This window comes from Heterocephalus glaber, unplaced genomic scaffold (assembly GCF_053883595.1).
Source record: "Heterocephalus glaber isolate CG9 unplaced genomic scaffold, H.glaber_assembly_v1.0 deba00001444, whole genome shotgun sequence".
In the NCBI taxonomy this organism is placed as follows: domain Eukaryota; kingdom Metazoa; phylum Chordata; class Mammalia; order Rodentia; family Bathyergidae; genus Heterocephalus; species Heterocephalus glaber.
Window position 1 is genome coordinate 30,081,095 of NW_028258297.1, and position 26,901 is coordinate 30,107,995.

Below are 26,901 nucleotides of genomic sequence, written 5' to 3' on the forward strand. Positions count from 1 at the left end.
TGCCTTTCCTGGGTTTCTGGAGCTGACCCCCTCCATCAGTAGCTGCTGTGGAGCCTGGAAACCAGGCGGGGAGCTTCCCTCTCCCCTCTCCCCTCTCCAGTCAGATCCCACAGACCCTGCAGAGTGCTTGGGGACCCCAGGAGTGGGTGAGGAGGCCTGGGAGATCCAGCTCCTGCCCCTGAGTAGAGCCTGGGCCCAGTGGCCATGCGAATGCTTCTGCGTGAGTTGGGGACACCTTAGACACACAGAAGGTGACTTATTCTGATCAGTTGGCCTGTATGGTTGTGGACGGCAAGGTGTCCCACAGCCTCTGACTGCAAACCGAAGAGCACAGAAAGGCCCAAAGCAGCACAGGGCGGCCCTGTACTGAAGCTCGGAGAATCGGGAGCACTTTGAGGCTGAAGCAGGATGAATGTCCCGGCTCACACCCACGTGTGTTGCTCGCTCTCTGCTGTGCCTCCATTCCTCCGGGATGGGAACAGACCGGCATCTCGGAAGGGAGGGATTAGAGTTCCTGCTCCCCAGAAACGGGGACAGCTTGGAGGGCCTGGCTCTGCGGAGGCGGCCCTGCCGGTGGTGGGATGCAGCCCATCCTGTGGCTCTTCCTGTCCTGGTCCTGGGCAGTAGTTCACTGCCTCCCCCGCCCCTCCTCCACATGCCTTCTCAGGACCCTCTCTCCCTCTGTTGGTCCCCCACCCTCTGCAGCTGGCCCCTGAGCCGGTGGGGTTTCCGCTTCCGAATCTGGGCCACTCCCCTGCACCCTAGGGACCCTGCTGCAGCTTCTCAGGTAAGACCCCGCCCCTCTTCTCCTGCATCACCGGTGTCTTCTCCCTGGGTCCGTCCCACAAGCACACGAACAAGCAGGAAGACGAGCTCACTTTAACACGCACTTACAGAAACCTCCTCTCCTCAAGCATTGCACTGTTTGTTTGTTCTTCTTTAAAGTTCCACCAGAGTTTTAATATTTATTTTCTACAGTGCTGCGCTGGGAAGAATTTTCTTCTGAGCTCTCTCGTGGGCTCTCACCCGCTGGGCTTCACCTCCACAGCTCTGGGCAAGGTAGCCAGGGCTCTGTGTCGCTCCGTGTGAAGGCCGCTCTGCCTTCCTCTAAGGTGGACGCCAGCAGCGTGTGGGCAGGTCGGCTGCACCCGCTCTTCCTGCCGGGCCTTCTCCATCTGGCCAACAGGAGCCCCTCTCCAGATTCTCCTCCTGACTCGCTGACAGCTGCTGCTTTATTTCCTCCCCTAGTCTCTGCTACTTCTGCCCCAGATCTTATTCCTCAGATTGTTTTTCTTCTCTCCCTACTTTCACTCTATTACTTCTTATCCAGTCTCAGGATCCTTTCTTTCTTTCTTTCTTTCTTTCTTTCTTTCTTTCTTTCTTTCTTTCTTTCTTTCTTTCTTTCTTTCTTTCTTTCTCTCTCTCTCTCTCTCTCTCTCTCTCTCTCTCTCTCTCTCTCTCTCTCTCTCTCTCTCTCTCTCTCTTTCCCTCCCTCCCTCCCTTCCTTTTCTTTCTTTCCTTCTTTCTTTCATTTATTGGTACGAAAGATCAAATTCGGGACCTTGTGCTTGCAAGGCAAGCGATGGAACCACTGAGCTAACTCCCCAGCCCCAGCCTCAGGATTCTAAACACAAATTCCAGACTTAAATGTCTAACTTCCTACTGGACATTCTATAAATATCTAACTTTATCTCAAATTTAATGTGCTCCAAGCCAGATTCCTCCTGCTGGACTCTCACCACAGTGGACAGCACCTCTGTTTTACACTTGCTTAGGTGAATGATCTTTTATTGTCTTGACCTTCTAGTGCCTTATCCCACCCAGCCAGACTGAAAGCCCTCACAGCTTTCCACACCTGTGCTGCTGGAAAGCCCCTCCTTCCTGCTGCTCAGATCAAAGACTTGGGCATCCTCTTTCCTTTTTATTTTTCTCTTTGCCCCACATTTGTGCCATCAGCAAACACCCTCAGCTCTACTTTCAAACTGGATCCAGAACCTTGTCACTCCTCACCAGCCCCACCGGCCCTGAGCCTCAGCTTCTCTGCAGCCTTAGCGCAGCAGCCTGCTGGCTCCTGTGCTTCAGTCCCTTCCTGGCATCCTGCACCTCCACCAGAGTGGTCAGCAGTCCCTGGAGCCACCCAAGCTCTGCGCAGGGCCACCATGGAGCTTCTGTGTGGGCTCTCTCTCTGCACCTTCTCTCCCCTGCAGAGGTCTGGCGGTCCTGGAGGGACACAGGGCACCAAGGACTCAAGGCAGAGACATAGAGCCAGGCACTGGCAGGAGAGGGCTGGGGATGGGGATCCATGCCGCTTCTCTGCTGGGATGGCTCCCGGGGCTACAGTGGGAGGGCATGGAGCAGGCCCATCTGTGCCCTCAGGCCTTCTGCAGTGCTCTGGGAGCAGTGACCAGTAAGTACTACCCCAGATCACGGATATGCAGAGCCCGGTCTGGGCCTTGGCAAAACGGCCAGAACAACGAAGGTAACAGCCTGTCTCTTTGAGCCAAGCTCTGAGCAACGGGTTCTCTTGGTCTGGACTGACGGGGAAGGCCGCTACCTCACAAAGATACATGGATGTTCCTTTGAGTGTAGGTGAATTATGTCTAACCCCAGAGTCTTTATCTAGAAATTGATGAATCCCTATACTTCTTAGGGTAGAATCCAGTGGGTTCAAGAATGCAAATAGGGGAGAAAAGTCTTTATTTTTATTAGCATCTAACTGAACTGTAGCATGTCCTTCCATTTTGGGTAGAAGCAGCCAATCACATTATGATTAGCGGCTCTTGTGACTTTGTTGTCACTAGAACTCACAGACGGTTTATCTTATCACAGCCCAGTCACTGTGGATATCTCTAAACATCATGCATAATCATTCTTACTTTAAAATAATGGCCAGTTTTAGAATCAATGCAGTATCATGGAATCTAATGCTTTACTAAAGAAATTTTGTCATTTTTTTTTGAAGAGTAGGAAAAATTTATTGGGAGAAAGAAAGCTTTGGTCTAAGAGACAGAAGGGGGACTGGAAAGTGGGTTGCCCCTATCATGTTTAATAATTTAGCTTTAATATTGTTTTCATTTTACTCCTGTGTTATTATATTATATTTTTATTATAAATATTTTATTTATTTCTTTTAGGTTAATTAATGTGTTTGTTTTCGTGATGCTGGAGATTGAACTCAGAGCTTGCACACTTTAGGCAAGTGCTCCTCCACCGAGCTGTATCCCCTGTCCTCTGCGGATTTTAAAATTGATATTTTGAGAAGGGTCTATGTGCTTTAGTGTATGGTCAGAGTGACCTATGGCTAAAAACTTTTCTTTAAAGTATCCTAAAAAGACAAATGTATGCCATGATATGTATGTGTGTGTGCACAAACACACAGACATGCACACACACACGTATTTGTGTTCCAGCCCCAGAAACACGATCACTGTAAGTTCAGAAAAACTCTTCCAAGGTCAAACTCAAACCCTTTCTTCATGCCACAAGACCAGCTGGGCTGGAGTCAGCGCACCTGGAGGAGCCTGGCTGTGCTACTTATAGCGCCCTCGTGCTTCCACCACAAGGTGCTTCCACTCCTCACCTGGGGCCTGGCTGGGCCAACACAGACTTTCTTCTTGGGCTTGTTTCCCCAGCTGGTCATGATGCATCTCCTCCTGAGCTTTCTCCTCTTTCCCCATCTGTTACTCACAGAAGGTCTGAGGTTCTCTTCAGCTCCAAAACTTCACTCCTCTTGCAAAGCCACAGTACAGCCCCTCATATGACAATCAGTAAACTCAAGTCTCCTTATGCAGAGGCTGGTGCTTCAGAAAACCCCAGGAGGCTTGGCTGATATCTATCTCTGAGTTGTCTGTCTTACTTCTCTGGCCGCATTGGCAGAACTCTTCAGTCCGAAATCACTCAAGAAGATATATCTGCTGTTTGTTCATTTTAATCCACAAGGTCAGGTCACCTGAGAGAAAATGCAAAGATGGCCATGTAAGATTTCAGAGTTGACCAATGTGGAACTAAAGTGGAATGAGTGAAGGCCAGGAAGCTACGTCCTCTGCTCCTGTGTAGATAGCCCGACTAAAGTGGTGAGGACCAAGACATGTAGTGAGCACACACCATCCTTGGCTCTCAGCGTGAATAATAAGCAGAATGATGTCTCCTTCATCACTGCAAGGGAAGGTGAAACATCAACAAATGAAAAGGGAACAGTATAAGAGAGTATAGTAGTGATAATCTTCTTAGGTCATACAAACCAAATATGTGTATAGTATACATGAATCATATTATGTTGTGGAAAAATGGCTAGAGGTGAAAATTAATTAATGAAGTACTATTGTCCATGAAAATGAGTCATTAAAATGATTTTGAACAACATAAAAACAGCAAGTCACAGAAAGATATGCATGATAGCAAAAGCATGAAAGACTGAATTATTGACTGTTTAGGAATATATGACTATCTAAGAAATGTAAGCAAAAGTGAGTAAAAGGTAAAACAATTCAGGTGACCTTTGGGGCCCGAGGAGGTCATGGCCCAGGGAGAAACACCCAGGGTGCTGAGGTCCTACTGTCCTAGCTGGATGGAGGTTTTTTGAGTATACTGCATCGACTTTTTACATCTTTTTCATTATGTCATAGATATCCTTGAACATATTCAGTGTACAAAAATAAACATTTAGAAAAATATGCACCAAGAAAATACATATGAAAAAACATAGTAGCAAGGGTGGGAGATGAAGACCAGAGAAATGAATTTTAAGATGAACTTTATCAAAAGGAAAAAAGAGAGATACTATACACTAGTGAAATGAGCACTAGCCAGACAGTACAATGTTTACTAATATATATGCACCCAAAAATAAAGACTGGAAATGTATAAATTAAAAAATTGAAACACAAGTCTTGGAATAAGTAGATAAATCACTTTGTGTAGCTGGTGATTTTAACACACTTCTCTATGAAACTAATCAACTAAAGCAACAAAAGAGAAAAGGAAAGACATGGTAGATTTAAATTACACAATTAATAAGCCTGAACACACATATTTCACACCTAATAAATATAGAAAGCATATTCTTTTAAAGAACACATGGAACATTCACAAAAATCAGCAGTGAACTTGGGTGACACAAGAAGCTTCACTAAATTCCAAGGAACCAACATCACCACGCAGAATATACTTTCTGACCACAATGCTATAAAATTAGGAGTTGACAACAAAAGGATAGCTTTCAAAAGTCCCATATGCCTGGAAACTAAAAAGAATGCTAATGAATGACCCTTTGGTTAAAGAGGAAATCATAGGGAAAAGTGTGAAATACATAGAAATGAACAAAATGAAAGCACCATAAATCAAAATTTGTGGGACATAACTGACTTCTCTGAGAGAGATTTATTGCTTTAAATACATTTATCAAAAAGCAAGAAAGAACAAAAACAAATGAGCTAAGCCTGACCTTAGAAAGTTAACAAAGGAGCAGTTACAGTTGAATAAACTCAGAGAACTAAGAAGAAAAGATAAAATTGAAAGGAGAGGAAAAGCAACAACAACAAAAAAGAAATAAAATGTGGAAAAATGGCAAAACTAAAAGTTTTTATATCTTATAAATCAATGGCAAGATCTCCAAATTTTAAGGAAAGGAGAAGAGATATAAATGGAAAAAAAGTACAATCAGTGAAAAACAGAGACAAAATAGAGCTCTTAAAACAATAAAATTACTATCATGAACTAGTATAGGAAAATATTTGAAAATTAGTGCATGATTAAAAAGATTCTGACAAATAAATCAAGACTATTAGAAGAAAAATTGAACAATCATTATTTCAAAAATTAAAATATTAATTCTTTCCCAAATCCACATATCCCAACAAAGCACAAAACAAAAAAATTATAGGAGAGCACTATTAAGCTTCAAACAATATATACATAATTGATCTTGTGGAAATTGTTCCCCCAAAAAAGAACAGAAAGAAAATTGCCACACTTTTTATGAAGCTACTATATATAACCTTGATTCAAAAATGAGCCAATGATAGCTCAGAGCACTCCTTTCATTTCTGAACATATATATGATTATCCCTACTCCCACTCCCCATGGAAAATATCTGTTAATGGAACCTGACTGTGTATTTAAAAAACACATTGCAACTGAGCTGTATCCCTGTGGTAGCATGCATGAAGTCCTAAATTCAATCTCCAGCATAAATAAACAACCAAGCAAGCAGACAAACAAAAAGTACATTGTCAGAGTGACTATTTTTCAGAAAGACTAACATAAAAATTCTTTGAAAGTGCTTCATTAAATTTATGGACCAAAGGAGAATTATCTTGATAAATACAGACAAGGGATTTAGTCAGTCTCAACAACTTTTGGAAGTAGTAATGGTTTCCACAAAACTAAGGATAGATATCTCTTTATTTGGTTAAGAATATCTACCAAAATCCCACAGCAAACATTATTTTCAAGAAGAACTTTAGATATCCTCTGTTTAAACTGAGGCTCAGTAAATGCATACTCACTATTCACACTATGCTTTAACACAGTACAGATGTTCCTTTTAATGACCGAGTTCTATTCCTGCAACTAGGTCGTTAAATGAATTGGTCACTAAATAAGGAGTTGTATATTGTTATGGTTTGTGTCTAGATGCCCCCACAAAATCCTCATATGCTCATAGGTGGGATTTTGGGGAGGTGGCTGGATCTAGGCTGTGTGATGCTGGAGTAGAGTGTGTGATGCTGGGGATTAAGGGCGGGTGTAGATAATGGAAGGCCCAACCTGGGAGTGGGTGGCACTGATAAATAGGCTTTAGCCTGAATGGAATATGCTTGCTGCCTCCTGCCTGCCATACTATGGACTGTTTTTTCTCTGTGATATCCCTCTGCCATGCCACCCTGCCTTAGAGACAGCTGACTGTGGACTGAAACCTCTGTAAATTGTGAGTCAAAATAAATCTTTCCTTTTTTAACTTTGGGTGTCAGGTATTTTTTCTCAGCAACAAGAAAAGTAACTAAGACATATACAGTATATACAGTTTTCAGAACAAAGAAATGGTCAAAAGAAACTCCAACTTGATGACTTTGCTTTTATTTGCATAACTTACATGCAGTACTGGGATGTATAACAGAATATAAAACTACAGTACTGTACTATAGCAAAAATTACAGTACTGTACTACAGAAGAAAGCATCATAAGGCCTCAGTGCTGCTCATATTCCTGCATCGTAAGTCCAAATGCATGTAGTAAGTCTAAATAGTTGTTAAAACAGGTAGGTCATTAAATGAGGAATGTCTGTATAGGCTAAGTACCTCTTATTTAAAATCCATAAGACCAGGAAGGCCACCACCGGCACAGCGAGAGTGATCTGTGCACATGTGAAGTAGCTCGCTGCCCGACTGTTGTGCTACCAATAAAGTTTTAGTGAACACGGACTCCCTCTCTTCTGGCTCTGGCAAGATGGAGGACTAGATCTGACCATGTGCATCATGCATTTCTTGGACCGGCACCTGGTCTTCCCTCTCCTGGAGTTTCTCTCTGTGAAGAAGATATATAATGAGAAAGAATTATTACAAGGGAAGTTGGACCTTCTCAGTGATACCAACATGGTTGACTTTGTGATGGATGTGTACAAAAACCCTTATTCTGAAGACATTCCCCATACTTTGACAGAAAAAAGAACCACAGGTGTTGCACAACTGAAACAACTTTAGGCAGAAACAGAACCAATTTTGAAAATGTTTAAAGATCCAGAAAAGACTAGGCAAATGCAATCAACCAGGGATGGTTGGATGCTATTTGACTACCTGGCAGATAAGCATGGGTTTAGACAAAAATATTTAGATACACTCTACAGGTATGCAAAATTCCAGTTTGAATGTGGAAATTACTCAGGAGCAGCAGAATACCTTTACTTTTTTAGAGTATTGGTTCCAGCAACTGATAGAAATGCCTTAAGCCCCCTCTGGGGAAAACTGGCCTCTGAAACCTGAATGCAGAATTGGGATGCAGCCATAGAAGACCTTACCCGCTTCAAAGAGACCATAGATAACAATTCTGTGAGTTCTCCACTCCAGTCTCTTCAGCAGCAAACATGGCTCATCCACTGGTCTCTCTTTGTTTTCTTCAACCACCCCAAAGGTCGAGATAATATTACTGATCTCTTCCTTTACCAGCCACAGTACCTTAATGCAACTCAGACAATGTGTCCACATATTCTCCACTACCTGACCACTGCAGTCATAACAAATAAAGATGTTCGAAAGCGCCGGCAGGTGCTAAAAGATCTAGTAAAAGTTATTCAACAGGAGTCTTACATATATAAGGACCCAATTACAGAATTTGTTGAATGCTTACATGTTAACTTTGACTTTGATGGGGCTCAGAAGAAGCTGAGGGAATGTGAATCAGTGCTTGAGAATGATGTCTTTCTGTGGCTTGCCTGGGTGGGGGACTTCATTGATAACACTCATCTCTTCATATTTGAGGCTTTCTGCCGTACCCCCAGTGCATCAGCATCAGTATGCTGGCAGATAAACAGAATGTGACTCCAGAAGAAGCAAAAAGATGGATTGTGAATTGATTAGAAATGCGAGGCTGGATGCCAAGATTGATTCTAAATTAGGTCAGGTGGTCATGGGTAACAATGCAGTCTCACCCTATCAGCAAGTGATTGAAAAGACTAAAAGCCTCTCTTTTAGAAGCAGATGTTGGCCATGAATATTGAAAAGATACTTAATCAGAATAGTAAATCAGAGGCTCCTAACTGGGCAACCCAGGATTCTGGCTTCTACTGAGGAACCATAAAGAAAACATCGAAAAAATATGAAAGAATAAAACCATTATATAATGGGTAATATACATTTAAAAAGCAAATAATGTTCAGTGTAAATTTTGGAGAATTTGAATAAAATTGGCTGTGGTTCATTTAAAAAAATCTGTAAGACCAGAAGTGTTTCAGGTTTTGGAATATTTGCATATGGATAATGAGATAACTTGGGGATGGGCCTAAGTGTAGACACAACATTTATTCATGTTTCATATATGCCTTATACATAGTGTAAAGGTAATCTACAATATTTTAAATATTTTTTTGCATGAAACAAAGTTTGTGTATATTGAACCATCCCAAATCTGTTGGCACTCACAAAGTTTATGACTTGGGAGCTTTTCATATTTCAGATTTTAGCATTAGGATGCTCATCTTGTACCAGAATTACTGGTCAGTGCAATAAGGCAAGAAAAAAAAAGTATGAAAATAACAATACAAAGAGAAGAGACAAAAACTATGTTATTGTAGGAGGCAGAATCGTCCACATAGAGAAACTAAGAGAACCAGCAGCCAGACTACCAGAACTACAGGAGAGTTCACCAGCACATGTATGAGAGCTCAACTTATAAAAATCTCCACAACATTATTTTTGCAAAAGCCCAATTAGAAAAATATAAACACAAACATGACACTATTCAAATAGCAAGAAAAATAGCATTAGCTTTTTATTTTTTATTTTTTTTTGCATTAGCTTTTTAAAAAAGATATGTAAGGTCTTCTGTTAAAAATTCAAAATAAGAAAGAAACTGAAAGTGTAAATAAGGACTAAATGTATAATAGGTAATGTGAAATAGGAAGAAAAGGGGCAAAGGGGAAGGAAGTGGGAGGGCTAGGGGAAAGGATAGAAGGGAATGGGATTAATATGAGAAAATGGAAAAATAGGAACAAAATCTTTGTAAATAGGGAGGACTGGAGGGGTTGAAGGGAGGGCTGGGCAAGGGTGAAAAATAACCAAGAGAGACTATGTAAAGGTGCAAATTTCCAATGATGAATGTCATTATATTGTATACCTAAAATGTACCAATGATTAGAATGAATAATCAATAATGTAAAATAGGAAGAAAAGGTCCAAAGGGGTAGAGGTAGTGGGAGGGGCAGGGGAAAGGAAAGAAGGGAAAGGAAAAAATGCTGAGAAATGGAAAAAATGGAAAGAAAGTCTTTGTAAATAGGGAAGGGTGGAGGGGGTGAAGGGAGGGCTAGGAATGAGGAAAAAATAAGAACCAAGATGCATTATGTAAAGGTACAATTCCCAATGAGAAATGTAATTGTGTTGTATACCTACAATGTACCAATAAAAGAATTTAATTTTAAAAAAAGAATTAAAATAAACAAAAAATGTGTATCTTATTCATGAGTGGATAACCCTATATTATAAAGATGTCAGTTCTCTCCAGAGTAATCTATAGATTCTTTTTTTTTGGTACCAGGGATTGAACTTGGGACCTTGTGCTTGCAAAGCAGGCGGCAGCACCACAGAGCTAAATCCCCGGCCATATAATCTATAGATTCTTTACAGAAACAAGTTAGAGCTTGTAAGGATTTCTTTGAGAAACATAACAAACATATTGTGAAGTGTGTATCAAAGCACATAGCTCCATATGCAGCTAAATATATTTTAAAAAGAAAGACTGAGTAGGAAAATGTGAAAACTCTGCAAACCCACAATACGTATTAGTCAGCTTTTTGTCACTATAACCAAGTATCTGAGCAGGATGCTTACGAAGAAAGGAGCTGGCAGGGATGTGGGCGGGTGCAGATGTTCTTGAGGTGTCTGCGAATGCTGCGATATTGTGTTTGAAGCTATCACACAGCCTGGTCGGCAGGGAGCAGGAGCTGGGTACAGACTAGATGTGCATCCCAGGGGCATTGGCAACAAGGGACAAACGGCCCATGCAACAATAGGCAGCGGCCGCCCAAACTAGGCTTATAAAGATACAATATCATGGGCAGGGGATACAAACAATTCCAAATAGGAGAAAGAGAAGAGGGGGAAGGAGGAACAGGAAGAGGAAGAAAGGAGGAAGAAGGGAGAAGGGAAGGAGAGGATGAAGAGAAACATCCTATAGCACGCCATTTATATAGATTAAATATGCACACACCACCTACACACGCATACACATGCACACACGTCCTCCTGGAGTATTTTAGAAAATACCTTCCTGTTGAAAGATTTATACCAAACATGTTAGGAGGGGATGAGAGAACTTGGGTCAAGGATACAGTAGACAGATTAACAAAATAAATCCCTTGAGCTTCACTGTGGCCCGCTTGCCAGGATCTGAGGAACATGGTTAACTATAACTCCACACCTCACACCCGAGCCCCCACGGCAGAAAGGCCGTGCCAGCCCTGCAGTGCCGCTCCCGCTGCGAGGCTGGGCTTCCCTTTGCTGCTTGGGTCCTGGTCATGGCCAAGGCCCGTCCTTAGCCTGGGCCCTGACTCTACAGTGGGCGCGGGGATGAGGAGCGTGGTGGCCCTCGGTGGAGCTCAGAGATGAGCTCCACCTCACCAAGGCCCACGTCCTGCGCCCGCCTGCCGGTGCTGAGCTCAGTGGGCCTCTCAGTGGGCCTCTCAGTGATGCGACCGGCCCGCTACAGCTGGACCCTCTGCTCGGGGCCACCTGAAGATGCCTGCCCTGCTCTTTGCACTTAGCAGGATGAGTGGCATCTCTCGGACACCGCCCTGGCCCCAGCCCTGGCCCGCACACAGCACGCGCAGGCTCTGCAGTCAGGGTGTCTGGAGCATCCTGCTGCGGAGAATGCGCCTGTGCCTGCTCTCCAGGTGTTCGGCCTGGATCCCCTGCCCTGCCTGGCCTGTGTCACCTGGCACTTCTGAGGGTGTTGCTGTCCAATAAGGTCATTCCCTGTGTACACGGCTATGTCCCTTGCTAGAGGGATGGCTTTCCGGAGGCCGTGCTGCCCACCCCCCATTCCTTGGGACCCTCCCACGGCCCTTCAGCTGTGGCCAGGCGGACCGAGGACTCCTGTGTGGAGCGTGTGAGCTCCCCTGACCACCGGGGGCTCAGCAGATCTCTGGCCCAGGCCTCCTTGATCCGCCCAGCTGCACAGAAGCCAGCTGCCCTGACACTCCTGGCAAGGAGGGAGCAAAGCAAAGGCACAGGAGCACCCCCTTCCCCACATGCTTTCATCCTCATTGGATGCGACGCCCCAAATGCTACTCATCCCACGGCAGGGCCGCCAGCTGTGAGAACCCCAAGATGTGGTAGACAACAGTTAGGGCAGTGAGGAGTGGGAAGTGGGCTTTGGGCTCTACCTCCGTCCCGGCCTCTCTCCCACCCAGGACAGAGTGGACACAAGCTTCCTATTGGTTTCCTGTGGCTTCTCCCTCATGGGCCGCTCCAGTTCCCCCAGATGCTGTCTCTAGAGCCCATGCCAACAAATGGGGTCCTGCCTTCCAGGGCCCACAGCCCCCTCTTAGCAGCCCAGAGGGTAATGATGGAAAAGTCCCGGCTCCAGGCGGGGCCTGGGCCTTCAAGGACCCTACATCTGCTTCCCCTGGCTGCTGTAGGAAATCACTACAACCTTGCTAGCCTGAAAAACCAGGGGTGTCTTCTCTCTCGGTGCTGGGGTCCAGAAGTCTCACTGGGGCACAGGCAGGGTGCTGGCAGAGCTGCTTTCCCTCGGGAGGGGCGACGGCTCCCTCTTTCTGTGTGTTGGTGGTTGGTGGCCACATCCATTCCAGTCTGCAAGGCTGGCTTCTCTCTTCGCCTTCACATCCTTCTCTCCGTGATACTGCCTTTGGTGGGCCATGTTGGATTGCATTCAGCAGCTTCTTGGATCATCTCCCCCTCTCCAGGTCCTTTATTAGTTTGCATCTGCAAAGCCCCCACCAACACAAGCAATTGGGTAACACTGCAGGTTCTGGGAACTAGGATCTGGATGTCTTTGGGGGACCGTTTAATAGCCTTCTATGCCACTGACTTCTCCTGTCCTTTGAGAAATTTACTTTTCTCTGGTCCTCAGTTTCCCCATTTGTGACAGGAGACTCCTGGTTAAATGGCTTCTGAAGGCCTTCACAGTCACCAACTGTGACTTTGTTTACCTCATCTTACACTCAGTCTTCTGGGGCAGCTGATCCCTGGTCCTGCTCTCCTCTCGGCCCTGCGGGCTGGGTCTGGTGAGGGAGCTTTATTCAGGGGGTTCCCCCACCAAGGCCAGGGAGGAGGAAGGAGACGGTGCAGTGGAAGGAGCAGGACACTTTCCTTTGGAGCCTCCCATCGAGTCCCTCTGGACTGCTTTAGGGTAGGCGAGCTGAGTCCCTGCCTCCCCGCCCCCCCAGCTGCTCGGCTTCCTACAGTAACTACGTGAGCTCATGTCCAGCTGCCTGGCATTCTGGAGACTGTCCAAGGAGCCCAGGCAGGTGGATACCCTGGCCCTGGCATGGCATGGAGGAACCACAGCCCCAGGCCGCGCTGTCGGCCCTGTGCCCTCATGCGCACAGCCCACCTCTGCAAGCTGGCTGTGAGCCCTGTGCTGGGCCCCCTCTTGTCCTTGTGTGGCAGCCCCTTCCTTTGTGACACTGTCATGGTCCCCCTGGCCTATGAGGCGACCTCCTGCCAACTCTCCCTCAGCATCCCTGCGCCTCTTTTCTCCTTGACTACTGGGCATTGTAGTGCCAGCAGCGATTATTCAGTAGCTGTTTCTGGATCCCCAGAGCGCACTGACATGCCACGGGCTTCCCACACGTGGCCTACACAGCCAGAGCGGTCTATGCAGGACAGAAACAGAGCCTCAGGCAGATCCTGAGTGGGTCCGGAGCCACCCAGCCCCCTGAGGAGCAGCCAGGCTGTGGAGCTGAGCTGGCAGATGCCGGCCCAGGCCTCTCCTGCCTCTGTCCCCAGCTATCCCACTTGCCTTTCTTGCCCTGGCCCAAAACACCCCCCTCCTTCTCTGCCAGACACGTCCTTCTCCACCTTTCCAACCTTGATCAGCTCTCACCAGCTTCACTAGCCCAGCAAAAACCATCATCCTTTTCCAGCAGGCTCCTTCCTTGCTTCCTACCAGACTGCACTGGTCTTCCCTGTGAAATCTCCCGGCGACGCTGGGTTGCTGTTCCCTGAGGCTGGGTGAGCCTGCAGCTCCACGGGTCTAGTCTTCTTGTCTGTCCCCGGGGAGGTCAGAGGCATCTTTCCGCTGTCACAACAGCGTCCAGCCTTGTCAGACTCCCTGCCAAGCCCAGGACACTGAGCATGCCCTGGGATGGCGAGCAGGGAGCTGGCGTGAGCTCCCGCCCCACCCAGTACCCAGACTTCCGTGTCCAGCAGTGCCCAAGGTGCTCAAGGCACAGGAAATCTGTGAGTGCCAGGGAGTCCTCACTGCCTACCAGGAGCCTGAGTCTCCGGGGGCTAGGCCAGGACCCAGCCCAGGCAAGCCCCATCTGCTGGTCTCTGATCAGCCTCTTGGCAGAGTGCAGGGTTTGGAGTCACACAGACTTGGATTCAGATACCAGCTCTGCCATTCTTGGGTCTTTCTGACCTCAGTTTCTTCCACCATCAAATGGGGACCAGGTTGCTTCAGGGTATTGCTATACAGGGTAAATGGCATGGCACAGTGGTGAGCATACGTGAACACCTCGTGCTAGCTTCCTACCCACCCTCCTTCCCAGAGCCTGAGATGCACCCATCCTGCTCCCCGACCGCGCAGGCAGTCAAGGCCCGGGGCAATGGCCCTGAGCCCTGAAGGCCCTGACCCCATCCTGGATCCAGGAGCCTGCAATCATGTCCTCATGTTTAACACGTCCCCAGGCTACTGCAGGGCATCTGCCTGCAGCCTTGCTCCACCCTCGTCTTCCAGGGCCAAGTCACACTGTCAGCTCCTGGATCTGCCCTGGTCTCTGCAGCCCCCCACTCTGTTGTCACTTCCCTGTCTCTGCTTCACCACTCTCGTCCTCTCCCAACCCTGCCAGCTGTCTCACTGTTTCCCTTGGTTGGGGAACACTCCCCATGTGAGCTGTAGTCTGCAGGGACCCCTGCTTGACCGTGAAGGAACCTAGAGAGCTTGACACAAGGACCTTGCAAGTTGCTTTCAGACCCCAGCAGAATTCCTGGCACGCCCAGGGGCGCATACAAGATTTTGAGTGTGGACCTGATTGCCACCTACTTAGATCATCGAAGGTTGGGTTTTACTGGGGCAGGTGAGAACTGATGCTACCTGGAGCTCAGGAAGAGTGAAGACAGTGTAAGGAGCCTGGCAGAGAATCAGCAATCAAACCCACAGGACTCAGAGAAGAGGCTAAATGGATCAAATGAACAAAATCTAGCTTTTGCACCTACTGCAACTGCATTGTCTGTGCCAGAGAACTCGGTCTCCCTGCTGCCCTGCCACTGAGCTTCTGCCTCCACCTTCTGTAACTAAAGGCCCCCAACCCATGGAGCAAACTGCTGCAGTGCCAGGCCCGGCAGGGCCTTAGAGACTACTTCAGCTGTGGGTTCAAGCTCTGCTGTTCCTCAAAATCATTACAGATACTTGTAAAAATGCAGATCCCCAGGTTTTCTCTAAGTCCACTGACTCTGAATCTCTGTAAAAAGGAGCCCAGGAAGCTGAATGTCTTTAGCAAGGCCCAGGTCATTCTCTTGAACACCGGGTCTTGGGTCTCGGGTCTACCCTTGCCCAATCCTCATCGTCCAGGCGAGTTGTGGAGGCCAAGGGTGCAGAGACTGGTTCAGGGTCAGATCTGAGCTCAGGGGACGGAACAGACCCAGGCAGGTCTCCTTCCTCCACCGCTCCTGGCTGCCTGTGTGCCTGTCTCTCCATGCAGCGTGCTGGCCCGTTACAGACACAGGCGTGCTGTGGCCATTGGTGGTGGGGCTTCGAGGCTCACAGCAGCTGCAAGTCCACCTTTCATGTAGAGACTGTGGGTGGCCACAGTGTCTGCTTCGCTCTGGTTCTACCCAGGGGGCCTGGTGCTGGGCTCTGCCAATGAACTCTGAGTACGGGATCTTTCCAACTAATTTTACTCCAAGGAGGACAAGCTCTGGAAAATAATTCCATGTGCCATTCCAATTTTTGAAATGTTTTAGATGTGTTTGGATTCTTCTGTATTTCTGAATGACTCTGCCATTGGATTCATGCTTCTCCTGGGACAGGTCACTTGGGGTGACAAAACCTTGAATTTCCAAGATGATTTTTTTCCCCATCTTTTCCGAGACCGAAGGCATATTGCAGTCCTTATTTTGAATCCTGAGAAGTTGAGGGACAAAGGGAAGTATCTCAGTGGGAACAGGGTTAGAGCTGGTATTAGGACCTCTTAATTCCTTACTTCTTCTGAAAGTTTGATATTCTGTTAAACAAGGACAATCCACATGGCATCCTAACGTAAGGGAAATATTTTCTGCATCTGAATTCATAGTAAAAAAGACAATATGTCCCCATAGCTTTTATGTGGTTTTCTGTTTTGAGGATGAAAAAGCACCAGCCCTCCTACCCCAAGTACACAATTAACATGTTTTGTGGTCTACAAAATACTTTCACATGCTTTATCGTTCATAGCCCTCACGGCCTTGCTGCATGGTGATGTTCTGTCACTGTCACCCTTTCTGAAGATGAGGAAACTGAGGGTCAGGGAGTTAAATTCCTTTCATCCCACCCCTCTGTTCCTCTGCAGGCACTCTTGCCCAGGTGGTCCCAGGTGGTCACCAATTCTGTTTCATCCCTGCCCCTTCTCTAATCAGAAGCCCTTTGCTTTCCATCCCCACCAGGACAGTGACTTCCTTCCCCCTCAGCTGCGATGTGCTCCAGTTTTGCAGATGCCTGACTATTTCGGGCAGCGCACATTTCCCCCATGTGAAGACTGTAAAATGTAGTTACCGTCTTCCAGTTTCAGGAAATACACTGTGATCAAGAGTAACCTGTACAGCTTCCGTTAGCTTCTCAGATTTACACTTCACCTGCTCTAGGCTGACCCACCCACCCCAAAGGACCAGGATATATGCCTGCAGGCGCAGCACTGGGGTCTCCCTGCGAACAGAGCAGGAAATGCAAGGGATGTAGAGGGTCAGCCAAGTTCCAGCGCCTCCCCTTCCCTTCTAGAGGGGTGCACACCTGCCTGCATCAGCCTCTCCCTACCCCTCTGTCTGCACCTGCTTCCTGCCATTTTGAGCCCAAGGGTGAGAATCACATCATCTTGCCTGGCTATCCTGGAGTCCATGGCAACAAAAATGCCCAGTGCTCCTACAACCCATGTTTCTAGGAGGGCTGGGAGGGTCAGAGCAGTAGCTGAAAAGACGCTGTAGATCTGGAAGTAGGCACAGCAAAAGTTGCATCACTTTAGGTGTCGATACTTCATTATACCTCGAACTGAATGTATTATAACATTTTTCACTTTCATGGAAACAAACCACCAGCAGTACTGGGAATATCTACTTCTTCAACTTTTTTTCAACTACAGTGGCACTTCGGTTCATGAACTCAATTCCCACCGTGATTCTGGTCCCAAACTGAACTGGAGGAGAAGCGAATCAAATTTCCCATAAAGTCAACATTGAACCTAACCACTGAATTTGATTAGGTTTTCGTCCAACTCGGTTTGCAACCAGAATCGTGAAAAGAATCAAGTTCGTGAACTGAGGTACTACTGAAGTTTTCAGTTACAATAAACGAGAGGACCTAACTTTAAAGATATGTTTGATGACAGTATAGCTTTAACAAGAGATATAGATATGCTTTCTTAATTGGGAAATAAGTGAAAGAAAAATTATGGTAGCTGGGAATATAAAAATCAAGGCCAAGGGTTTCAGTTACAATGAGAACAGCACATATGGAATAGAAATTAGGACTTTAAATGTTTTAATGTCATATCTGAAATAGAGATAAAAAATTAAATAAATAATGTTCAGATTTAAAATTTTGACTATAGAAAAGTTTCCATGAATATATCTGATTTACAAAAAGTAGTTACTGATTTGTCTTTTTAAATATCTAATATTTAGGTCCTGTTGCAATTTTATCTGAAACAGTTTTAACTAGCATGCAAGATCAATATTTAAAAAATCAATATTGTATGTATTTGGATCATCTAAAATGTGTTCATGAGCCAGGCATGGTGATGGATGCCTATAACCCCAGCACGAGTTCAAGGCCAGCCTGGGCTACTTAGTGAGTTCAAGGCCAACCTGAGCTACATGGAGAGACCCTATCTCAAGGAAAAGGGTGGGAGGCGATTCATGAATTTTGTTTACTCTTATCCAAATTTGGAAGTGGCCTTGAGAATTCTTTTAGTAACAGAGCCAGTTACAATGTCTGCCAAAGAAACTGGCAAGTTGAAGTCAATTAACAATTATTCAAGATAGGCTCTTGGTCAGGAGGAATTGTCAAACATAGCAATTCTTTCAACTGAATATGACTTGAATAAGTGGATCCTGAAAATAGCCTTAATGAGTTTGCTTCCCTTTTAATCCAGGAAAGTAAAATATAATACATTCTGGCTTGGATATAACTAGGCTATTTAAATGTAAAATAATGTTGTAAGTTTTATAGGCTCATTGTTTAATGCTTCTAAAGCTGTTTTAATGTTCCGAGGGAAAATTGACTATTAAAAATGCACAAATACATACAGACATGTTTTTGCTTTTGCTTCAGGATCCAGTATGGTTTGGCATGGCGTTTTTTTAGCTCCTGCTTTTATTTAAGATTTTGATATGTTGTACAGCATGGATTTTTTACACAAATTTTAATTTGAAAAATATTGCATTAAAGTCTTATTCATCTGATCATTGAGTTGCTGTTCCCTTAAATTCTGCATCCACTCGTCCCCCCAGGCCCTGGCCTTGGATATGGGCCCTGGTGCTCTATTCCTGGGGTGCAGCACTGCCTCTGGTCCCCACTCTGTAAGTATCACCATAGTCCCCCCTTTATCCGTAGCTTGCTTTCTGCAGTCTCAGCTATCTGTGGTCAACCATGGTCCAAAAATAATAAATGGAAAATTCCAGGAATAATTTACAAGTTTTAAGTAACTTTGATTACCGTATATTATTAAAATGGTTCTATTTTATTATTAGTTATTGCACATCTCTTATGTGGCACCTAATTAATAAATTACATTTTATCATAGGTATATGTGCCCAGGATGGGATTAGGTCCTAGTCACCATCTCAGTTACGTGCTGGGAGAGTCTTGGACTGTACCTTCACAGGTAAGTGTACCTGAATACACTCTCAACGCACCTAATCCGAGCGCCCTCTTTTTTTGGCTGGAGTCCTAATACAGAACCAAGGCTTGCCCATGGCCGCGCCAGGCCGGGAGGCTGGTGTCCGGAGCCTGGTGTGCAGCAGGGGTCCTTGGAACAGGGCCTGCTGTGAGCCTGTCTGACAGCAGCTCCAGCACCTGCGCTTTCCTCTCCATCCTTCACGAGGTGGCCCAGGTCGGATCCTACGTGTGCCCCTAGCTGGGCACAGGGTGGCTGCTCTCTGTGCAAGCAGAAGAGTGACCTGACTCCTCATGGGAGTCCTGGGTTTCAGGCAAGCAGTCTTCAAGATGGGCTTTGATGTTGGATTTGGCTTTCTTTCTTTACGAGTCATCTTCTAATTGCAAAGGGCTCCACAACAGCTGTTGGCCTGGAGGCCTCTGGTGTCCACTCCCCAGCCGAGGTCCTTGTTGTGGTGACCTCAAGCACTCAAGTCCAGCAAGACAGAAACAACTGCTCATTTGTGCCTGACAAGAAGGCCACGGAGCGTGCGAGGCTGGAAGCCAGAGACCGTATGTCAGTCTGTTCTCAGCACAAACAAGGCCCACCCTGCCTTCCCGGAGCAGCCAAACAGGGCAGGGCCCTGGGCAGGGGCCTCTCCCACCTTACAGGAGCTAAAGACACCAAATACAGGCCTTTGGCTTCAAAAGTCATCACCAGACTTTGTTCAGCTGTAATTCTTGGGTAGAATTGACGGACTGAGACTAACACTCAAAAAGACAGCATGGGCTGACTTACCTTTCCCAGCCCTCAATTTCCATATTGGAAAAATGAAAAGAATTATAGGACCTAGCTTTTAGATAGAGAGGGGAGAAGAAATGGTCCTACCCACTTTGACGAAGGGGAAAAAATGTTCAAAGAAGATAGGTGAACTTTTCAAAGTCAAATCGTTTTATTGTTATTAAGCATGCAAGGGAATTTAATTTACATTTTCTGAACCCTGGGAGTAATGTTTGAGCTGTGCTATATTACCTAATGATTAGTTTACAAAGTAACATATTTTTAAACATTAGGAGAATTAATGTGGACACTTAGCCATCCAGGCCAGAAATATTTATTACACAGATGCTCGAAGGAAGGTGCTGTTTAAAGTTCGTGGTGTGTGGAACCCACAAAACAGCCAAGACCTCCGCATGTTGGCAGTTCGTAACCTGCAACGAATAAGCACATGACCAAGTGGTGAGCACCATGGAGAAAAGTAGAGCAGGTAAAGCGGCAGTGAGTGGAAGACACCGTGGGGAGAGGACGAAGATGAGGCAGTGGTGATGGATGGGAGGTCAGGGCGTTCCTCCTGAAGAGGTGGACTTTGAGCAGAGCCTGGGTGGTCATAAGATGTTCCATGAGAAGACCTGAGCCGGGGGCACAGGCAGGGGCTATGTCCACAAGACGTGATTTTAGTCCTTGCACCTGAACAGGAGACTGACTTACGTAGACAGTAATCTATGCACCTTGACGCATGGGGCTGAACTCACTGGAGGGAAGTTGTGAGGCAATGAACAGTGCAGCGCAGAAGAGGTGCAGAATCCCTGCAGCAAGCGTGTGTGTTGGATTCCAGGCAAAGGGATACCACCGGCAGGACTCGAGCAGGGTGAGGGGTGGACAGGGCCAAGTCATCTAGCGCCTGGCAGGGCCTGGTGAGAAGCGTGAACTTTATTTTAAATGTGACACAAAGCCACTGGAGGGTTTTGAGTCCAGGATTAATATGATCTGATGGATGTCTGACCAGGATCTTTCTGCCCACTGCTTGGAACTGAATGTGGGAGAGAAGAAAGAAGAGAAGAAGGAAGATCAGTCGCAGCAGGTTTGGAAGAGTGCAGGTCAGAGGGTTAAGGGCTTGCACTTGGATAGCAGTGGTAGAGGTGGTGAGCTGCACCTATTATGAGGGCAGGGTTACTGGATTTGCAGTAATGTGTAAGATATGGTGAATAGAGGTGTGCTAATTAGTTTCCTAGCGCTGTGACAAATTACCTGAGATAATCAAATTAAAAAGAAGAAAGCCTTATTTTGGCTCATGGCTTCGGAGGTTTCAGTCCATGGTCACTTGGTCTTGTTGCCTTCGGCCCATGATGGCCCACTCAGTATATTATGGTGGGACGCATGTGGTGGAAGAGGCCTGCTCACCTCCTGGTGGCTAGGGAGCAATGAAAGGGAGGAAAGGGTATTTCATATCCCCTTTGAGGGAATGTCACAATGACCTAACTTCCCAGCCTCTTCAATGTCTCACCACCTCCCCACAGCACCACAAGCTGGGACCATGCCTTTACTCAGTACGTGGGCTCTTGGGGGACATTTCGAGCCCAAACGACAGCAGGTGGTATCGTTTGTAGAAGTGAGTAAAGCTGTGAGAGAATGGGACTGGGGAGAGGGCTGGGAATCAAGAGTTTAGCTTGGAATATTACTAGTATTTGCAAAGAGAAATGTAATTTGAGTAATGATTATAAACTCATAATAGAAAGATATTTTAATTGTTGACCATTGATAAGTGTGGCTTCATCTCCAGGCTTTTAGAAGAAATCACTGAATCTACATGGAATGGTTCATGCTCCTGGTGGCTTTCTGAACCCTTGGGACCATGGAATAGTGAGCTCCCTAAGGGCAGGCTCTCCTCCTTGTCTTTATCATCATCATCATGCATGGCCCGGTGCCTGGTGGATGAAAACAGACTTCTGGTAAATGCTAGTTTATTAGAGGACATGGGAGGCTTGCGCAAGGAAACAGGTTAACCCCAGCGAAACTCTACACGTGTGGCCATGGCATAGGGCTCTGCCTGCTTGGTTTCTGTGGCCGGGACAGGAGGTGGGATGTGGCTCACCTGAATGATTTTTGAATGTATACTGCACTTTTAGAGTTGAGTTTCCTCCTGGAGTGGCATCCGAGACTCAGGGCCCAGAACTGGTATAGACCTGGATCCACTCAGCATCGCTTCCACCCTTTACAGGAAACCAAAGCCCAAATAAGAGACATGATTCAAGGTCACACAGTTAAACTCAGCTACAGGAGACTTGAGAGCTCTTGGAAGAGACAGGAAGAGTTTTCTTTTCCACTTCTAAAATGTAAAATGACAACCCTTTCCAAAGGAGAAGAGAAAGTCAAATTTATTAGGTTGTAGGAAATCATTTTAGATGAGGAAGGGATTTTAGGAGTGGATGGGTAGGGATGTAATTTACAAATGAGTAAAAAGCTGAGGGCCAAGATGCTGGAGACCCCTTCAGTATGTCCAAGCTGCCCAGCAGAAACAATGGGTTTCCCCTCGCCTTGGGGCTGGGTCTCCCCACATGGCCCAGGTTGCTCTTGGATTTGTAGGCTCAGCAATCATCCCCCTCTGGCTCCTTAGCAGCTGGGACCAGAGGCACATGTCACCACATCCGGCTCACAATGAGATTTGATCAGCTGTCTATAGACAAGTTATCCCTGAGGGAAACAAATGCTGGCATTATATTTCTCCACTGATTCAGATTCCTCTCTTCAACTTCTTTGCTCCACAACATTGTATTTTCTCTATTTCTTCGTCAAAGAAATAAAAAAGCACAAGTCAGTTCTTGAGAGTGTGTGTGTGTGTATCCCTGGGGGCTAACCCTGGGGGGGACTTACTTATGTTAGGCAAGTGCTCTACCACTGAACTACATCCCCAGCCATTTTTATTTTTTATTTTGGGACAGGGTCTAGCTAATTTGGCCAGGCTTGGCCTTGAAATTGTGATCCTCCTGCCTCAGCCTCCCAAATAGCTGAGATATTTATGCAAGGTAATAAAATGCATTGCTGACTGTGCTGGGAACTCTTCTAGGTCCGGTAGCCATGCGTGGAAATCAGTCCCAGTGAGTCCCGGGACAAGATAAAGCAAGACAGAGGTCAGGGGGCCCAGGACAGGGCCTGGTCGCCACTCCATGCTGTTGTCAGGAAGGCACCCTCAGGAGGTGGCCTCTGTGGTCGCCACCTGGCAGAGAGCTGGACAGCCGACCAGCTGGTGCCAGGGGTTGCCCAAGGCCAGCCGGGGCGGGGGTCCAACCTGTCACTTCCAACGCATCGCATCGCATTGCAGGTTCTGCTCTCCAAACAAAGTCTGTTTTAAAAAACATTTTTTTTTTTCCATTTGGAAAACACTCTGAGTCGGCTCAGAAGCTGTTTCTGCGGCTGTGGGAAATAAATGCCCGGGCCCTCGCGACCGACCTCGAGGCCTTTGGAGGAGCCAGCGTCCTGGGGCGAGGGGGCGGGAGGGGGCAGGAGAGACTTGAACCCGGAGCCGTGTCCGATCTCCCCAGACCGGGTAACAAGATCTCACAGCCCGGCCAGCGGGGCTGCCTGCGCCCCACCGCCTGGGCCTGGCCCTGGGATTCAGGGGCGCAGCAGCTGCACTGGGGATCAGCTTTCAACGAACAACCAGACACCGCCGTCCTGAAGACCTGGGAGCCGCAGTGCGGGGCCCAGGACCCGGGAGGACCCCAGCAGCGCCAGACCCCCGCCCCGGTCCAGAGCCAAGCTGAAACCTCTCCGTGCAGCACGGGCCTGGCTCAGCATCAGCGCTTCCGCCGCCCACTGCCCGGCTCCGCCCAGCACCTGGCTGCCCTTGGCCTGCACTCAGCGGCCCCTCTGCCTCCAGCACAGGGTTTATGCTGTTACTTTGCACATTTTACTTGATTTGGTCCGTGTAATCTCCCGTGGAAAGCTGGGGGAGAAGGCATGGACAGGCAGAGACCGGGAGTCTCCAGCACACCCCAGCGAGAGCAGAGACGCCCAGGCCTCTGGTGCGCAGTGCTTTCCACCCGCGGTCGCCCCTGGGACCCCGTGGCTCACCCCAGCATCTCTTTTCCAAGTCTCTGCTCGCTCTCCGCTCTCCCCCTGCCAGCTAGGCTCTGCCTGATCCTCCTGTTTGCAACTGCAGCCTGCCTGTCACCCTGCACCCACATCCTGGGTGCTGGGTGCTGGACTCTTGCTTTTCCACTCTCCAGACTGCCCTCGCCGTAGCCCTCACGGTCTACCCGGCCTGACCCCTCCTCACTCTTCACGTGGCCTTTTTTCTGCCACTTCCCCCCTCGCTGGCCTGTATGTTGCATGACAGACACCTAGACTGGTGCTTTCTATCTAGGAAATAAACATACATGCTCAAATTATGGTACGATACATAAAGTTGGTGCATAAACATGGGTATAATTAGAATTTTATGATTTCTTTTAGAGCCCTGGGAAAATGCAGCCCTATGCCACTGAATACACCTTCGAGTATTTGATTTGGGGACATGATTTTAAAACCCCTTGTACCTGATGGTAGAGAACAGATTTTGCATGAGCCACAGGTGAGAGGAGATACAGGGTGCGGGAGGCCTCAGAGCGTGAGGTCTTGGAAGATGCTGGTGGGGGCTCTGCCTTCTGTGGTCCTGGCCCAGGTTTGCATCAGGCCTTTGCCAATCAGGGACAGCCTGGGAACTACTGCCTCGACTGTCTGGAAGGAGAACTCAACAGGTGTCTGCTAAGCCTGCTGTGGAGGCTGGTAAAGCCCCGAATGCATTCCGCCAGGAGGGAGCTTAAGTTGCAGGTGAGAAGCCCTCTGTGAGGGGACACGGGAGAGGCTTGTGGTGTCCCCAGGAGAGAGGATTAGCAGGAGCTCCCTTCGAAGCCCCGAGGGAAGGACTTGGGGGACACAGGCAGGAGGACAGAGCCTTCCACGCACACCCACCCACTGACCCCCCTGGTGGCCTTGATGAGACCCTTGATAGACACAGCCGTGGTTCTGCAGTGGGCGCGTACGAAGCCGCAGGCGAGGCTCTTTACTCAGCGCGGTGTCTGTGGCAGCTCCTTGAAGGTCCCAGCTGCCCTGAGTGCTGAGGCGCTGGCCCTCCACGTGACAGATGAAGGAAGGAAAGAGCTGGGAGTTCCCTCGGCACTCAGCTCCTATGGGCAGGGCAGTGTCGCATCCTCGCTGTGGCTCCAGGGCCCACACACAGCCACCGGGGCAAGGGAAGTCCTTGGTGCCACCACTAACAACACTGCTCCTACCCAGGGGAGTTCAGGGGTTCCTCAGGGAACAGACGGTGGAGAAACGGCCCTTCAAGGCTAATTTGCCGGGCAAGAGGCTGAATGACCCTCCTGCTCAGAATCAGTGGATTTGGAAGCCTGACGAATCGACAGTGGCCCAGCACCTATTTCACTTTGGTTCAGGGAACTGTTTCTCCTTCTCTGCACACAATCACAGAAAATGTGCACTGCTGCGTTCTGCGCTCATGGGATTTTGCTGTGACCTGGGTGTGAAGAGTGGATGCTGCGTGCTGGGGAAAAGGAGGCGCACAGCTTTGAGCTCTGTGGGTTCAGTTCTTCAAGACCCAGCCTCCAGCTGGGGCCAGGGCTGGCACACACAATGCTAATGAAGCTTCAGTCTCAGGCTCCAGCTCTTTCAGCTCCTTTCTTCTACATTGTGAAAATGAGATTAAAATTATTCTGACCTCAAGAAGGAAATTGCAGCCAAGAAATTTCGGATCACGCAGAAAGAATTAGTTCATTAAGAGGATGAGACAAATTTCCTATAGAAATGACAGGTCTCATAGAAGGACTGTCTAGATGCTTGAATTATTAGATCATTTAAAAAGAGGACTGGATTATATTGTTCACATTGGGAAGACTGACAACATTAAGCACTCACATCAACAAAGACAACAGAACTTTGTGCTGAGAACATGACGGGCAACTGGTAAGGAGGAGCAGCAGTTCCTGGAGCACCTAAATTAAATCACTACATTAAACAATGGACACAGTTCCACATTTTTGAGCTTCGATGTGGAAGAGCCTTGATGGAGGTTTTCCTAAATTTTGTAACAATTCTAAAAATGTGCATGATAAGTTGTTAACCACAAACCGCTCAGGATCAAAAAAATAAAACACTTGATCAAGCATGTTAAGAGACAAGCTGGATTATCTTTCTCTTTGCCCAACAGAAGATAATATTCTAAAACTATTATCATGTATGAGGAATACACAGCCAAAGAGATATAGGAAATAAAGTGATACAGACGTGTGGCCATGTAGTTCATGAAAGGATGTATATTATGTTATTTTTCTGTATTTCTAATTTTTTCTGGTACCATCAGCTCTTAAAGTTTGTAATTTGCTGTAACTGATGTTTTTCCCTGAAAGTATTTTTACTCATTTGCTGGGGCAGCCTCACCAAGCACTGTAGGCTGGATGGCTCAAAACAGGAATTTGTTGTTTCGTGGTTCTGAGGGGTGGAAGTTGGGACCTCGGTGTCTCCTAAGGGTGAAGATCAGGTCCAGCTATCCTTGGCTTGAAGGTGTTGAAGGTGACTGTCTTCTCCCAGAGTCTCTGCAAGGCCTCTCTCTCTCTCTCCCTCCTTACCTCTTCTTTCTTATGAGGGCCCAAATCAACTAAAGGCTTCATTTTCACTCAGTTATCCCCTGAAAGGCCCTGTCTCCAAATACAGTCATTTTCTGAGATACTGGGGCTAGGGATTCAACTTATGAATCTGGGAGGATACAAGGCATGATAGTATTCAATCATTTATTTGTTTGGAGAGGAATTATAAATTTAAAAAAATTTTTTAAGAACTGGAAAATCTGGATCTAAATAGGAGTATGACTTTTGTTCTTGAAATTACCTATGCTGAAGTTTATAACCTTTTCACACATGCTCGGGGCTTAATGTTTTGTTGTCAGGCCACTTTTAGTTTCTTTATCCTTTATGAGCAAGGGGCCCATGTTTGGATTTTACATGGGAGCTGGTCTTGAGGAGTGGAGTTGACCCAGCTTGATTGCAGGGCAACTGAGCTCAGAAAATTCTCCCTTAGACGTAGTGGAAGAAAAGCGCCCTGGAAGGAGGATCAGCATGTGCCAGGACACTTCGTCAGAGCCAGGTCCGAATGATGTGTGGGCTGGAATTCTTT

General features: G+C 47.1%; 1 pseudogene; it reads left to right on the forward strand.

The window, feature by feature from the left end:
* Positions 1-204: 204 nt before the first annotated feature.
* On the forward strand, positions 205-8,782 carry LOC101715808 (eukaryotic translation initiation factor 3 subunit E-like; annotated as a pseudogene).
* Positions 8,783-26,901: the final 18,119 nt, after the last annotated feature.